Source organism: Zootoca vivipara, chromosome 2 (genome assembly GCF_965207765.1).
Source record: "Zootoca vivipara chromosome 2, rZooViv2.hap1.1, whole genome shotgun sequence".
Taxonomy (NCBI): Eukaryota; Metazoa; Chordata; class Lepidosauria; order Squamata; family Lacertidae; genus Zootoca; species Zootoca vivipara.
The window spans coordinates 47,599,017-47,610,121 of record NC_142584.1 but is presented as its reverse complement, the minus strand read 5'-3'; the positions used below and the strand labels follow the sequence as shown (position 1 = coordinate 47,610,121).

Below are 11,105 nucleotides of genomic sequence, written 5' to 3'. Positions count from 1 at the left end.
CACGTCTGAGGATTGGAAGCCTTGCAAAGGACAATGGACAGCCAATCTTGAGGAAGAGTCGCAGATGGCAAGCTAGCTCAGGACGCTAGTCCATAGCAAGACTGTGACTGGTGTCAGTCCATCAAAACCTAGTTTCAGCCAACTTTGCTTCTCTTTTAAAATGAGCGTGAGGTCACAGTATCATTGTGAATGTACAGTAGGTAATGATGGTATTGGTTCAATATGTTACATTACCCAACCTTGCCGTAAACAATCTGCGGAATTGTAGCTTGCTGATGACCGGTTCCTGGCTATGTTGGGTTTCTCACCGACAGAACTATAGTTCCTACAGCTCCCTGGGGAGGTGGACTTGCCTCTGAGCCAGTTGAGTGTAAATACACACTGGCTACAGTCCAACACAGAACTATAGCATGCTTAAGCCCATTCTAATCAATTATCTAAAGTATGCTTAACCTAGCTTTGGTTTATGGCTGGCATGGGTTAGGGTGGAGGCATGGTTCAAAGGTTAGGAAGATGAAAAGAAACACTAGATGTCACCTTCCACAAATGACTGTGGTTTTTTTGCTTTTCATTTTTCATTTTATGTTTGCAGGGATTTGTCTTTTTTGGAAACTATTTGGGCAATGACGTCTTGTCCTTTCGTTCTCCCTGTCCCTTTGACTCATTGTGGCTCATTCCCAAACTTGGCTAAAACTTTTCGTTCCCAACCCAAATCTATTCTGTCTGGATATAATGTTGTGTTTGGCAGGGTTTCTGAAACACAGATTTTACAGATCTGGGGGTTTGGGGTGAGTTTTTCAGATGATCTCAAGACTTGGTAAGCCAGTCTCTCCTACCTTTCCTCCAGCTATGGAATCAGAGCTACAAAAGAAAGAAAGAAAAATGCTCAGATCCTTTTCAGAAGCCAAGCAAAGATGCAGATGTGGCGCATATTGAATGCACAGCTGTCAAAAAAAATGGTCACCGGTAATTTCAGAGAAGGTCAATGCATCAGCATATACAGGAGTGTGAAATTCAGGCATCCAGAAAGCTCATAGGACCCCTGATGAAAGCTGTTTTGCTTGCATGTTATACAGCAGTGTCTTCCAGCATCTGGCAAATGCTGCGGAAACCAATTGTGTCATTGGTTGCTGTTTTCTTCTCCTACTGAGTAGAAACCTGGATTATTTATTTATTTATTTATTTATTTATTTATGCATGCATGCATGCATGCATGCATGCCCGTTTTGAGATGATTGGAAGCATGAGGAAATGAGTGCCTTGCTTCTCAAAGGGTGATTAGGGCCCTGCTCTCCCTCTCTCTGCTGGAGTTAGTGACAGAACCTTCCTTTCTCTATCACACAGCACACACCTCTCCCTGTACTGTGTCTGCCTGGTGAAGGAGGAGGAGAAGGGGGGTGGAGATCATTTCTGAGGGCTGTGCTTAGAGCCGAGGGGAAGGAGAGGCTGCCAAGGAGCCGGATGGAGCTGCAGCCCCTGGAGCTGCCATCTGCTTCTTGTCAGGTTGTTGTGAAGTGCTTGTTCCTGGCTGCCTGGGTGACAGAGGCTGCTGGACTGCAGCAAAAGGATGCGGTTATGACAGATGCTCTGTTTACCATACTTTGTGCCTAGTCAGGATCACACAGGATGTTTGCTTTTGCCTGGGAAAGTCACCGTTTGGTGTCTTGCTCACCTCCTTCCCCAGCGTGTGCTTTCCAAAGGGTCATCTCCGTTGGGAGGTATGGAGACCGCACTCCATCTGTCTTCCTTCGCTCATGGGAGAAGACTCCCCTTGGTGGGAATCCCTGTGCTTCCTCGAGGTGTGACGCAGCTGGGGACCCATTTTCCCCTTTACAACAGGGGTGGGCGGTCTGTGGCGCAATCAGGTGTTGTCTGACTCCAACTCCAGGCAGAATGGCCAATAATCGGATACTAGAGTTGGAGTCCAACAACATCGTGGGGAGGGGGCGGCACAGGTTCCCCATCCCTGCTCTACAGCAAGGCATGTCACTGCTCCTCTAGTGATGCATAAAGGTTCTTTCAATGTCCATTAATTCCTTGCCACTTGAGTCCTTCTTAGACTGCATCAGTAGCAGGTGGCTTAGTGGGGTGAGGGGCTGTTGCTTACCTGGCTGCCCAATGTGGAGGTTGCTGCTGGTAGCCAAGAGGCAGTGGGGAAGTCAGCACACTGCAAGCACAGTGGTAGAGCCATCCTTATGCTTCATCCACACCAACCTCTTTTCTGCCTCCCCACTCCCCCTAAACCCTTTGGTTACGAGCAGTGACCTCCATGTTGGGATGCCAGGTAAGCAATGCCACTCCACTCCACCAGCTGCTAGTGATGCTACTGGATTGCATGTGGTTCAGCTCCATGAAAGGAATGTTGGGGAAGGTGTTGCAGTGGTTGACAAAGCCTTAGGAGCAATCCAGGTCCTTCCCCTGGAGTCTCCTGCTTCCTGCTGGCACTACAGCCAGATGGATCGCTGCAGGAGAATGCCAGAGCTTTCCCATAGACAAAAATGCAAAGGCTTTCAACACTGTCTCTGCTAAATCTTAGCTCATCCTGTAGTCAGTCAGAAATCAGAATGAGCAGGTTAATTTTAGAATGTAATGATTTTACCAAGGTTATCTCACATCTGATCTCCTGTTACTCCGTTCTTGGGCAAAGCGGATCATAGCCCCCTAAGGATCCTTCTACAAACAAGAATGAAAGACAGAATTATCTCTTTTGGATCAAAGGCTGATTACAGAGACTGATTTATCTTATGGGAAAAAGTGAAGCTAAGTATAATGGAACTGTAATGAAATTGGAATGAATAAATATGTAATGTTTTTAAAGTGACAGATATATCTTAATGTAACAAATGAGTACCTCAGGAATTAGCAAACAGGAGTTTGGAAGACAATTTACTTAATAAAACAGAGGTTCCCTATTTAAATGAAAAGACTGAAGAAATATTTTGACTATGTCAAAGTTATGACAGAGTAGAATTACTAGGTCTAGTAGACAGTGAACTCTTCATTTGGTTACCCTTTTATGGGACAAACCACACAATTAAACTGCAGAATATGCCTCAAACAAGCCCAATTTGGCCTCAGTTCTTTGCCCACCTCACAGCTGGGCACAAGACCCTCACAAATTTGCCCCGAAGGTGGAAAGGTCTTAATATTAGCTTGGTGTCACTAGCTCCTAACTGCACCCTGGATTTTATCAGTTCCCAGGCTTGCATCTGGTCCTTGAATGGTCGGAGGTCAAGCATAGCTTCTAAATGCATCATTGGAGAATCTATGAAAGCTTACGTAAACCAGATTTGTGTTCTTAGGGTAACTTATTCATTTCTAAGAAGACAGCTATCCAGCTGGTTATCTCACATCTGACTTCCTATCCCATTGTAGGGCAAAGCCAAGCATAGCTGTTCTAAGTATCCCCAAGGTGGCTGAAATGTCAGCTTGACACTGTACCATAAATTATCTAGCTTGTTAGCATCAATGTCAAACTATACCTACCAAATGCAAGCCTAATTCATGCCAGCTGTGAATGCATTGTGTAGAAAATGCACTGCATTATCCTTGGCTAAAAATTTGGCATTTTTGTAACTCCAATGAAGGTAGATTCTTGCAACAAAAGCTCCATCCTAAGAGAAAGCAAGTGGATTGTCCGTTACCACTGGAAAACAAATGCACATGCACAAAAAGCCGATTGTGCAAAAATCACTGTAATTGCCTTGGCAAAATCTCCACTGAGCTCAGTTTTCATGCCTGAAACATTCACAGTGCCAACAGTAATCTGCTTTTGTTCTGAGCAGCAACAGCTCCTGGCCAAATGTCCCATTATTGTCTTGGGTGTTAGTTCCCTGATAGGCCCATAATACAGCAATGGATATAAGAATGGCCTCCCAGCACTCCTCCCAGCCTAGTAGGTTGAGTTCCATGCAGACATTTTATTTATTACATTTTTAAAAAATCCCGTCTTTCTTTCAAAGAGCTCAGGATAACAATTACAGTTACCCCTTTTAACCCTCACAACATCCCTCAGAGATGTTGTTGTTGTTTAGTCGTTTAGTCGTGTCCGACTCTTCGTGACCCCATGGACCATAGCACGCCAGGCACTCCTGTCTTCCACTGCCTCCCGCAGTTTGGTCAAACTCATGTTGGTAGCTTCGAGAACACTGTCCAACCATCTCGTCCTCTGACGTCCCCTTCTCCTAGTGCCCTCAATCTTTCCCAACATCAGGGTCTTTTCCAAGGATTCTTCTCTTCTCATGAGGTGGCCAAAGTATTGGAGCCTCAGCTTCACGATCTGTCCTTCCAGGGAGCACTCAGGGCTGATTTCCTTAAGAATGGATAGGTTTGATCTTCTTGCAGTCCATGGGACTCTCAAGAGTCTCCTCCAGCACCATAATTCAAAAGCATCAATTCTTCGGCGATCAGCCTTCTTTATGGTCCAACTCTCACTTCCATACATCACTACTGGGAAAACCATAGCTTTAACTATACGGACCTTTGTCGGCAAGGTGATGTCTCTGCTTTTTAAGATGCTGTCTAGGTTTGTCATTGCTTTTCTCCCAAGAAGCAGGCGTCTTTTAATTTCGTGACTGCTGTCACCATCTGCAGTGATCAAGGAGCCCAAGAAGGTAAAATCTCTCACTGCCTCCATTTCTTCCCCTTCTATTTGCCAGGAGGTGATGGGACCAGTGGCCATGATCTTGGTTTTTTTGATGTTGAGCTTCAGACCATATTTTGCGCTCTCCTCTTTCACCCTCATTAAAAGGTTCTTTAATTCCTCCTCGCTTTCTGCCATCAAGGTTGTGTCATCTGCATATCTGAGGTTGTTGATATTTCTTCCGGCAATCTTAATTCCGGCTTGGGATTCATCTAGTCCAGCCTTTCGCATGATGAATTCTGCATATAAGTTAAATAAGCAGGGAGACAATATACAACCTTGTCGTACTCCTTTCCCAATTTTGAACCACTCAGTTGTTCCATATCCAGTTCTAACTGTAGCTTCTTGTCCCACATAGAGATTTCTCAGGAGACAGATGAGGTGATCAGGCACTCCCATTTCTTTAAGAACTTGCCATAGTTTGCTGTGGTCGACACAGTCAAAGGCTTTTGCATAGTCAATGAAGCAGAAGTAGACGTTTTTCTGGAACTCTCTAGCTTTCTCCATAATCCAGCGCATGTTTGCTATTTGGTCTCTGGTTCCTCTGCCCTTTCGAAATCCAGCTTGCACTTCTGGGAGTTCTCGGTCCACATACTGCCTAAGCCTGCCTCAGAGATGGGTGAGGCTAAAAGAAGGCATATGGGCCAAGTTCACCGCATAAGATCTTTCCAGCTGGTAGATTTTTTTTTAACTGGGGCTCCTTGATCAGTATGCAATGTGCTAGCCCCAACACCATGGGACACGGGTGGCGCTGTGGTCTAAACCACAGAGCCTAGGGCTTGCCAATCAGAATGTTGGCGGTTCGAATCCCCACGACGGGGTGAGCTCCCGTTGTTTGGTCTCAGCTCCTGCTCACCTAGCAGTTCGAAAGCACATCAAGTGGAAGTAGATAAATAGGTACCGCTCCGGCAGGAAGGTAAACAGCGCTTCCATGCGCCACTCTGGTTCGTCAGAAGCGGCTTAGTCATGCTGGCCACATGACCCAGAAGCTGTCTGCGGACAAATGTCTGCTCCCTCAGCCTATAGAGTGAGATGAGTGTGCAACCCCAGAGTCGTCTGTGACTGGACCTAATGGTTAGGGGTACCTTTACCCTTTTTTTTTAGCCCCAACACCAGCTCCCTAAAAAAAATTACCTTGAGATGAACTTCTCGGTAAACATACCTGAATTGTGTTTGAGCATCTAGATAGATATGGCCTTGATCAGGCATAGGCAAACTCGGCCCTCCAGATATTTTGGGACTACAACTCCCATCATCCCTAGCTAACAGCACCAGCGGTCAGGGATGATGGGAGTTGTGGTCCCAAAACATCTGGAGGGCCAAGTCTGCCTATGCCTGGCCTTGATCCACTGAGAATTTTCCACATAGCTCTACGTCATCTAGATCCCTATAAGATGCCCTGCAGCATGAGTGCTAGAATACCAGAAGCCCTGCCTATTTGCCAACTGGAGCTGATAAGAGCCCTACACACCATCTAAAGGGCCAAAGGTTCCCCACCACCATCTGACAGGACGTCCAGGTTCCACCATCTCTCTGCAGCCTTGCTTCAAGTAAGGGCTTATCCACACTTACCTTTTGACCCACTCCGTGTCTGAGTGCTTTTTTTTTTTTTTGCCCCAGAGCTTTCTCCACAAAAACCTGCTCTCTGAAGCTGATTCACAGCAAACAACTATCTGTGGAAAAACCAAATTGTCATTTAAAGAGCAGGTTTTCACAGGGCATAGTTCTAGGACAAAAAAAAGAGAATGCTTAGACACTAAAGTTTCCCGGGAAAACTGGGACATCCCATTTTTTATCACGAGAGAACAGTGGCCATTTTGGTTGTCATGGTTTCACATGATTTCATAGTGTGATTTCTCCCCCTGAAAAAGTGCTTTTGGAGAGACTGCAATCTCACCTCCACCTCCCCCCAAATGTGTGTTTTTGGGTTCTGTACCTGAAAAAAGCACTTTGGGGGGATGAAACTGCCCTGCAAAGTCATGCAGTATCACAGCAGCCCAAATGGCCTCTGTGATCTTGCATTAAAAAAATGGGAAGATGGTGTCTGAGAAGGTGGCACCCCAGATTTTGGCTTTAAGTTGTTGGAGGACATGTAAGTGTGGATAAGTCCTCACGCAAGGCCCATAAAATCTCCCTGTATCAGCTTTGACTCCAAGAGAGAGTTTGATCAGGCCTAGGCTAACACCCTGCATGAACCGAAGGAACACCCTAGAACAGTGGTCCTCAACCTTGGGCCTCCAGATGTTTTTGGCCTACAACTCCCATGATCCCTAGCTAGCAGGACCAGTGGTCAGGGATGATGGGAATTGTAGTCTCAAAACATCTGGAGGCCCAAGGTTGAGGACCACTGCCCTAGAATATGCCCCCAGAATCCTTTGGGTGCTCTAAGGTTCCCTCAGAAGGGGACTTGATATGGGAAAGGTTGCTTGGTGGTAGAGAAAGGTGGCAAACCAACAGCCTACCCAAATCCTGTTTTTCTTCTTCTCTGCACCTGTCTTCCTTCCCTCATGATAGCTCTTGTGAGAGAAGGTTGCCTGACAGATGGATGAAAACAAGAAGACCTTTTATGTCTCCCAGCCCAAGGTGCAGTGCTGCATCTCTGGTCAGTTGTGAGTCTGAGATGAAGCACTGTAGCTCGGGAAGGGAGGAACGATGCAACGGCAGGGAAACTTACCGTACCTCTCCTCGGTTGAGCTGCGTGGAGCCAGAGAGCCCCAGCAGGTATTTCTACTGAATTGATCCAGGGGGCAGAAGAATTCAACTGGACTGTGGCTGCAAGGGCTGAAGGCTAAGCATGAAGAGCACTCTGGAGACAACAACTGCTTATAGGAAATATTATAAGCAGAGAGGGGGCTCTTGGTTGCTGCCCAGAAAGTGGTGGTCTGCAGAATAATATCCCTTTGGGGAGCATTTGTGTTGTAGTGCGCACCTTATATGTTCATATCTGCATACAGAGAATGTGCTTTTTATAACAAATCCCCACCACCGCTGCTGCTGTCTTTTACCAAGAGAGATGTGTGATGTGTTTTTTCTTGGAGTGCTCATGCTTTGGGAAACAGAATGCAACTCCAGCCCAGTGCTTTCTCAGAGCCACCACCAAGTGGCAATACTGAGCATTGAGCCTAAGCAAAACAGCTCTTCCATTCAAGGCCCCTTAGCAGCATCACATAAGAAAAGCTCGACCTGCAGCAGGATGGGAAGGAACAAACAAGGCTATCCTTGCTGTCAGCCCAACCCACACTGTGTCCTCGGGGTCCAGTTTTCCCAGGAATCCCTTAGATGATAAGAGGGGGATTCCTGGAAATACTGTTCTTGGGGTCACAGCTCAGCAGCTGGAGATACCGTCTTCCATTTTTCTCACCCCAGAGAAGCCATTCGAGAGCACATGGGAAATGGAGACAACTTCAAGGAATTGGCTGCAGTCATTCAGCTCCCAAAACACCAGCAGACCGGAGTCACTCCTGCTATGTGACCTCATGGCAGGCGGTTCCAAATCACATCAGGCTTCCAGGAGTGAAGAAAAGTAAACACACAGCAAAGAGAAAAAGATTTGTTCACTAGGCAGTGTTCACTGTTTGCTTGGTTAGGGGCTAACTGGAAAATGGGGAGGAATCATGGCCCTTGTGTCGCAGACCAGCAAGCCCCAAAACTTTGGGAACATGTACCTTCTGCCATTCTGGCAGAATAAGCTAATAGAATATGTGGAGCTAGCAATGTTGACTGCAAAGATAAGACATCAATATGAGTCAGATATAAGAGAAGAGCAAGAATACTTTGGCAAATATTAAAAAATATATAACAATCAGATGAGCTTCCAGGTGGAGTTAGATATATGAGCAGTAGTTAAAATAAGTAAAAGAGGGGTGATAAGGAGATGCAGCTTAACAAGGACTAAATAGGACTCCACGGAGGGATGTGTGTGGAAGTCAAAGAGTGCAAGATAAACTATGACAACTGTATAACTGATGTATTAAGATATGTAAAATGCATAAATAAATTTTTTTAAAAGGAAACCTGTCTCTTCACAGGTAGGTAGCCGTGTTGGTCTGGATCGAAGTAAAATAAAAAAATTCCTTCAGTAGCACCTTAAAGACCAACTAAGTTTTTATTTTGGTATGAGCTTTCGTGTGCATGCACACTTCTTCAGATACACTGATCCCTGTCTCTTCACAACACTGATCCCTGGAGGAGCTTCCTGTATTGCACCATCTAGGAAAGGGCATTTGGGCTTCTATCCCACTCAGCTCTGCACTGGTTGGGGTGTAAAGAAAGAACATCATTGCTCCTTAAATGTGCTGAATGAAAGTGTTATCCCATCATGATCCTCCACATACCGGTACTTAAAGGCTGCCTTCCTAAAACCAGGCAAGTGAAAAGTTTCTGCTGCCCTGATGGATTGCAAAACACTTTGTGAATTAAAAGTTCCTTCTGGATGAGCTTGGTACAGTAGCACTCTGCCCTGAGCAATACTGCTCTAGCTCCAAGATCCTACCCAGGAAATGCCACCACATAACAACTGTAAACAAGGCATGGTTTAATCCCTGAGTGGTACCCCTTCTGTGCAACCTGGGTGCTGCTGCATCTATGCAGTGGGGATTTGATTCAGGTTGCATTGAAAGGCAATCATGCCTAATTCTAATTCACACTTTCTGAAATAATATGCAGACTGAAACACAGCCACCCTTAGAAATAAGCACTTCCCCAAAGTTTGCAATGCAGTTCTCCAGCCAAGTAGTGTGTACAAAACATGCATGCTGTGGTGAAGTGTGCCTAAAATTCCTGTAACAGTGAAAATAACACAAAAACATGTTTTATATTAGGGGAAATTGCCTTGCCAAGATTAGGCAAACTTTCATATCAACGTGTGAATATTCGGAGCAATTTGCACTAAAGTGCTGGGTTTTCATGGAAACTCTTTAAGATGCAGAAATATGTTGAACTGAGTTTAAGACTGGAAAAATGAGAAATTGAGATAAACTGAACATGACTGATTCAACCATCTCTCTGTCAATAAATCTCGGAGCTTGTGCAGCTTCTGCGAGTTTCTTGTGTTAGTTTTATGTGGAGTCAGGCACCCTCACTTCAGAACAGCAGCAAAATGAACAGGCTGCAAATAGAAACCTGATCCGACTGAAGTCAAGGGAGACTAATATAGCAACATGCACATGACACAGCAGATTGAGTCTTTTGTTTTAAAAGGCACTTTGTGGGCCACTGCAAAAGCCAAGATAGACAATACCAGCCTCTCTCTCTCTCTCCCTGCTGAGTAAGCAGCCCCTTGATCCCAATGGCAGACTCATCCCTGGCCTAATGATGAGTTAGGGGAAAGAGCACACATTCCTCATTTGAAGCAGGAAGTGCTTCCCTTCATACTACGGGCAATTGTGCATCTCGGTTGGACGGTGGTTAATCCTCATTCACTTCACTAACATCCAAACGCTTTTACAAACTATGCAGAGTTAAATGAGTGAGCTTATATGATCAATTCACAGCACATCAGAGAGCTGCATGCACCGGAAAACCAAAAGCAAGACTCACTGTGTCTTTTGGAGGAGATGGAGGGACAGACTATGTAGGATTCCTGGCGGCATGGACAAGCCTACATGCAGAGTTTGCATTCACACAGTGTCTATTCACAAGTTCCATCAAACACACATCAGGCTGGGGAAGTGGATGCAATCTTGACCCTCTTCCACACGTTCCTTGAGCATGGCATGTTCTGTGAACAGAGAGAGCTACGGATGCCAACTACACGTGCAATACTAAACCCATCTGGCAAATGGAAGAGAAGCCCTGGAGGCTACAAATTACTTCCAATAGAAAACCTCACTGAGGCCCTCCAGGTTTCTTTAATAAAAACTTCAGATGGTACAGTAAATCAGAAGGAGCTAAGGTCCTAAGCTACGTGACCTTCATTTCCCATAGCCTTCAGCTGAGGACAAAGCTGGTAGTAGAGAAGAGTGAGCATCTTGAATATCTAAAAAAATCAGAATGTCCTGTCTACCTCACTCCTCAATGAAGCAGGCAGGTTCACGTGACCCAACAAAAGAATAGACCTTGCCAATTTGAGTGAGGAAAGTTGATTAGATCTCAATAAAAAAAACCCGGGGGGGAATCATCAATCTATAGAGCAGCATCACACTACTTGGGGATCACAGCACATCCAACTGTTTCCTCAGCTATAAGGCATATTATAGGGATTGTTTTAAAATCATCCCTGCAGAAGAGGTTTTAAATGGAAAACCAGTGGCACTCAGTGGCTTCAGGGGGGATTGCAGGAATCTTTGAAATCCCGGCACCACTGGTTGTTATAAAAAGATGCCATTAAAACAGTATACACCAGCTGTGCTATCCCCACATGACAGAAGGGGGCAGGGGTTGCCTTGCTATAGAAAATTGTCAATGCTTGCAGCATTTGCTAGAAAAGGAGTGTGTATTCTAGCAATGGAGAAGAAGTGCACAG

At 45.4% G+C, this 11,105-nt stretch overlaps 1 long non-coding RNA gene across 1 annotated transcript; it reads right to left on the bottom strand.

The window, feature by feature from the left end:
- Positions 1–1,217: 1,217 nt before the first annotated feature.
- LOC148686839 (uncharacterized) lies at positions 1,218–5,883 on the bottom strand. The gene is made up of 2 exons (XR_015948098.1): positions 5,251–5,883; positions 1,218–4,010 (listed from the first exon to the last, which is right to left on the bottom strand). It is a non-coding gene; the product is annotated as an uncharacterized LOC148686839 (long non-coding RNA).
- Positions 5,884–11,105: the final 5,222 nt, after the last annotated feature.